Source organism: Urtica dioica, chromosome 8 (assembly GCF_054948205.1).
Source record: "Urtica dioica subsp. dioica isolate 48M chromosome 8, U.dioica_male_clone48M_v1_H2, whole genome shotgun sequence".
Taxonomy (NCBI): Eukaryota; Viridiplantae; Streptophyta; class Magnoliopsida; order Rosales; family Urticaceae; genus Urtica; species Urtica dioica.
In genome coordinates this window covers 5,884,731-5,890,810 of record NC_142763.1, presented here as the reverse complement: position 1 = coordinate 5,890,810, position 6,080 = coordinate 5,884,731, and the positions used below count along the sequence as shown (strand labels likewise).

The 6,080-nt window shown below is 33.1% G+C and overlaps 1 pseudogene; it reads right to left on the bottom strand.

The window, feature by feature from the left end:
• Positions 1–5,806: 5,806 nt before the first annotated feature.
• LOC149387592 (transcription factor RADIALIS pseudogene) lies at positions 5,807–6,040 on the bottom strand (annotated as a pseudogene).
• Between the last annotated feature and the right edge of the window lie 40 nt (positions 6,041–6,080).

Genomic DNA, 6,080 nt, shown 5'->3' with positions numbered 1-6,080 from the left:
TTGGCCGAGGTGGCAAAGCTGCTCGGCCGAGGTGGTAAGGACACCCAGCCGAGTCAGCAGGGACGAGGAAGCGCGCGCGGGCCGGGAGGCCAGGGCGCAGGGTGCGCGCGAGCCAGGCGCGCTAGGGCGCGCTGAGGCCCGTTGGGCCGGGGGCCTCAGGGCCGAGGGCGCAGGTGCGCGCGCGCCGGCCGTGCCGGGTCGTGGGTGCGTCAGGGCGCTCGGGCCTGGTGGGCCGGGGCCCGTTGGGCTTCCGGCCGGTAAAACCCGGCCGGCCTTTAATCGTTTTTGAATTTCCGGTGTCCCGAAAACAACCGGTAACAAAATATACGTCTGTGTTGTAGGTAAACAACTTGCAAGAAACTGAGCAGGGTGGACTAGTGGCATCGATAGCGAGAGGGTTGGGTCATGGATTCCATTCACGAATTAAGTCTTCCGCTACGAGTTATTAAGAAATAAATTTGATGGTTTTGTTTTCTTTATTAAGAAATATGTTTTCCGCTACAAGTTACGGTTTTCTAGTTCGTTGAAAGTTATTTTATGGTTTACGTTTTACTTTGCTACTATCTTTGGTTTAAAATCGGTATCTCATATTTTCTGTTTTTGTTAAGTACTTTTCAAGATATTTTGAAATGCTATTATATATGTTTCTTTAATGCTTTTGTTTCTTTTTAAAATCTTTAAAATTTTGGTTCACCTTTGTATGATGTGTTTTTCTAAAAAAAAAAAAAAAATCCTCCAAGTTTTATAAAGAATTTTCTAAAGTTTAAAGAGTAAGATAAGTAAGACGGTCCGAAAAGTCAGGTCGTCACAGCGAGAGACTACTGATTATAACTGAATGATCTCATAATAAAATCTTACATTGGAAAATACGAGATTGCATAACAAAAAGCTAGGGAGACAGAGATAATCAAGAAAGAAATAGAAACAGCAATTACGAAACGAACTAAACATGCATAGCTAGAAATTACGAAATAAAACGAAAAATTAGATTATTCTTCGATCATATTTAATCCGATACGTGGTTGAGCTTGAGGTTTCTAATCCTGCAATGGAAAACAATAAAATAATAAGTACGTGAAGCCACAAAATTAGTGGTTTGTAAATAGATTCCAGTAATTAATTAAATACATGAAACGAAAAAAAAATATAAAAAATAAAATAAAAACGCTCGCTTTAGTTAGTTATTGTATATATCAAATAAGGATGTGTTTTCCAGGAACTAATAAGAGTAAACACGAATGTGTTTTTGAATAGATTTTTAAATTTATTTTTAGGAAGGCTCTTTCTTTTTGTTAACAGATTCTTATCGGTATATAAGTGAGAAGCCAGTGCTGATTTAGCCTTTAGTAAGCTTTAGATTTGGGAAGCACTATCGTGGGACAAAAATATGGGCTTGTTATGTAGATGGGAAAAAGTAGTTGTAAATGGTTTGACTAGAAAAAAAAAAACAAAAAAACTCTTATATTTGACTACCATGCATGATATACCTCTTTTTACCACCCACCGGTGGTCTTGTACTTTGGGAGCGGAATTTGGTTGGACTCGATAAGCTTAATATCTTCGACGACGAGCTCATAGTGCACCTTTGTGAAACCCCGGAATTTTTTTAAATATTGTTGAAATCTTCTTTTTAGTATTTTAGTAGATTTAATATATATGTCTTTATATATATATATATATATATATATATATATATATAAGGATAGTGTGTTTGTGATAAGTATATATACATATATATATATATATAGTATGTGCTTGTGATATGTATATATGATATATTCTATTAACTCTGGCTTAGAAATTTAAAGTATACTTAATATTCACATAAATTAAATATACTTTGGGGGACTTATTGTGGGTACTAGAATATAACCCTATAATTTGGGCCTCCCCCCAGAAGCCCGATTTATATTTTGGGTCTTGATTGATTAATAAGATCTAACCAGGCCCGGCCTGCTCGGATCTGGATCACACGGACAGAACCAGCCCTCAGCATCCACCCCGTCAGCTCGGAAGAAGCGGTCTCCAAGCTGACCACCTCATGAGTCCGGAAGAAGCGGTCTCCAAGCTGACCACCTCATGAGCCCGGAAGAAGCGGTCTTCATACTGAATCTTCGTGAGAACAGGCCAAACCACTCCGCATGTAGCATCGCAGAATGCTCCAGACCGATCACGTGTCCACAGATCAATGGCAGAAAAGTAACGATCTCACCTATAAATAAAAAGACGAAGCATATTTCGCAGGGACGTGATTCTATATTTTGGAGATATATATTTAATATTCTGTATTCCCAAAAAACAATATTATATTGCTTTGTACTTGATTGAAATCAATAATAAAAGAAGTTATTTTCCGGTCTATTTTCCGCTATTATTCTCACTGCTCATCATAATTCTTTTGAAATTCAATTCTAATTACGACGAATTCTTGAGATCCACATCATACAAATAAAACGATATACTTAATATAATATATATAGTTTCGTTATTGTTGAGGAACAGATTTCGACATCAACATACAATATATTATATATTATACATTAACAATCCCTTTTGTTAGGCGTTTGTATACAATATTATATATATATTATTATATATATATATATATATATATATATATCAATATACTAAAAAAATAAAAAGGGAATCACACGCATTAGAGTTTAGGGTTAGTGTATATATATATATATATATATATATATATATATATATATAATAATAGTAATAATAATAATAATAATTAATATTTTAAGAATAAAAGTAGGATTATAGTTTGGGCTTTTATGGTTTAATTAAACTATATATAAGCATCCAATCCTCTTCTTTTAACGCTTCTTCTCTGCTCTCCCTCCCACATCCCTCTCTTGGTTTGAAAATTCGTAGCTCCTATTAGGTATGCTTTATTTTCTCTCTGGTTCGGATTACTTGAAAACGGTTTCTTAAAACGCTTGTTCTGGTTTCAAAAATATTGGTTTTGCGTTGATTCTTTTTGAAAACGTTAGTTTTAAGTGTCTTCTATCTAAATCTGCAATCGAAAAATATTTTTATGAAATACAGAATATTTTCCGATTATTTTCAAATCAGCGCACAGACCTGAGACCTATTCCCGATTTTCAGAATTTAAACGCTTACTGTGTATTCAACAAATTTGGTTTTGAGTTGATTCTTTTTGGAAAAGTTAGGTTTAAATGTCTTCTATCTAACCCTTTAATCGAAAAATATTTTTATCAAATACAGAATATTTTCTGATTATTTTCAAAACGGTGCGCAGACAGTTTTTGACAAATATTTTAAAGTTAGATTTTAGCACTTCTTTTATTTTTAATAAATAGTTAAAAATTTATTTTGGCCATGATGCCTTTACAAAAAGTGATCCAAATTATGTTTTATACGTGCTGGAATTTTTACAGAAGTTTTCTCAGAGTTTTAATTTTTCACTGAAACCCTAATAACCAAGGGTATTTTCGTAATTTCACGTTGAATGTCGTTTCTGAAAACTTCCAGAATCTAAAGTATGTCTTGAATATTTTTCTAAGCTGATCCCGGTAGTCTTTTATCCCGATTAGGTTTCAAGTCGTTTTGAGCGTCTTTTTCATTCGACGATCTACGATCGTAACCTTCGATATCCAGGTGAGAATAATCTCACTGCAACACATATTAGTTCAAAAATATATTAAGTATTATATGATCTGAATGAGTTTATAATAATTTTTTTATTGTTATTATGTGATTGTTGACATATGTGTGGTATGGTATGATATGATAAATTATGAATGATATATGATATGTATGCGAAGTTGATGATATGATATGGTATAATATGTTATGTAATGATATGATATGATATGGTATGGTATGATAAATTATGAACAATATGTTATGATATGCTGAGTTTATGATATGATATGGTATGGTATGCTATGTGATGATATGAGATGATATGATATGTTAGGTGATGATATGTTATAAATTAGAATACTTATATCATGTTCTTTTTCTAGTCATGTTATCATGTTTATTGAATGTCATACGTCATTCGTGCATGTAAGCTTTATTTTTGTGAGCTTTATATTATTCTCGCTGAGCGTAAGCTCATCTCTTCGAAAAAAAATATATGTCTGTGTTGTAGGTAAACAACTTGCAAGGAACTGAGCAGGGCGGACTAGCGGCGTCGATAGCGAGAGGGTTGGGTCATGGTTTCCCTTCACGAAATAAGTCTTCCGCTACAAGTTATTAAAAATTAAAGTTTAAAGTTTTGTTTTCGTTATTAAGAAATAAGTCTTCCGCTACGATTTTTAAGAAATAATTTTTAAAGGTTTTTATTTTCATTTACTTCGAAGTTTCAAAGAGTTTTATATTTTGGTTGATATTTAGATTATGGATTATGTTTTAGTATACTTGCTATTATGTTTTGTTTTAAATTCGTATTTTCAATTTTGGTTAAGTACTTCTCATGAAGTGTTCAATATGCAATCTTCATATTTTTTTTAAATGCTTTTGTTTCTTTTTAAGATCTTCAAAATTTTAGTTCGCCTTGTTTCGATGTGTTTTAAAAAAAAAATTCCTCCAAGTTTTCTAAAGAATTTTCTAAAGTTTAAAAAGTAAGATAAGTAAGACAGTTCGAAAAGTCGGGTCGTCATAGACCCTGGGACAACCTGAACAGGATAATAATAACTTAGGCCATCGAATTGGTAGTTCAATTTTATTTTATTTTATTATTATTATTTCGTTTTGTGCTATTTATGAGAACTTTTTGACCGTGTTAAACAAAATAGATTGATCATTGACTTTATAAAAAAAAACAGTGTGCTATGTAAAACAAAAAATAAAACTAATAAATTATCACTAATGGTACAACTCTTTTTGGATATTTGAAGAGTGACCTAATTAATATTAATGTCGATATTTGGGGAGTGCGTATAAAATCTAATCTAAAATTGGATATATATAAAAAAAAAAAAAATTACACATTCTCTAATAAATATTTTTGACTTATTGAAGATTTATATAAATGGTGGAATTTTGAGGGGGAACGAATCCTAATAATTTGAGTAATATTTATATGGATAACTTTTTAAAATTGGCTTATACATAGTAAATTGTTTTTCTAAGGTGAATGCAGATTGCAAAATATGAGGTTGAGGGACATCGAATGTAAAATTTATCGGACCTTTCTATTAAAAGAACATTATTACTTTATGTTTAGGGGAAAAAAATCTTATTTATCCTCTAAGTTGTGCATCTATTTGTGTGCCTTTTGAGCATACTGTTTATTACTTAAGTCTCCCTAAAAATAGTTATTTAGTAACTCAAATACATCCTTTCGGTTAGGTCAGAGATCTCTTGGTTTCACTTCATATATCTTTTTTCTTCTTCTTCTTTTTGAGCTGTGGTTTCTATTTGGCTGTTTCGTATGATATATTTTTCGAAGATTTTACATTGCCGATTCAGTATTTGGATCAGTAATGTGACACGCTGATATGAGAGAGAGAGAGTTATTGTATATATCGAAGGATGTGTTTTCTAGGAACTAATAAGAGTAAACACGAATGTGTATTTTGACATAGATTTTTTAAATTTATTTTTAGGAAGGCTCTTTCTTTTTGTTAACAGATTCTTATCGATATAAAAGTGAGAAGCTAGAGCTGATTGAGCCATTAGTAAGCTTTATATTTTGGAAGCACTACCATGGGACAAAATCTGGGCTTGTTATGTAGATGGGAAAAAGTAATTGTAAATGGTTTGACTAGGAAAAAAAAAAAAAAAGAACTCTTATATTTGACTACCATGCATGGTATACCTCTATTTACCACCCACCGGTGGTCTTGTACTTTGGGAGCGGAATTTGGTTGGACTCGATAAGCTTAATATCTTCGACGACGAGCTCATAGTGCACCTTAACCTCATCGGCAGTTTTCCCGCCAACGGCTCTTGCAACCTTGACCCAATGGTCAGGGGTTTCCTTGTCGAACAAGGCAAGAGCATGCTCGAAGGCCTTGTTTTGCTTGTCGGTCCATGACGGCATTGTGGAGGAATCCATATGTGTTTTGAGCTTGTGAGAGATGGGAAGAAGATAATAA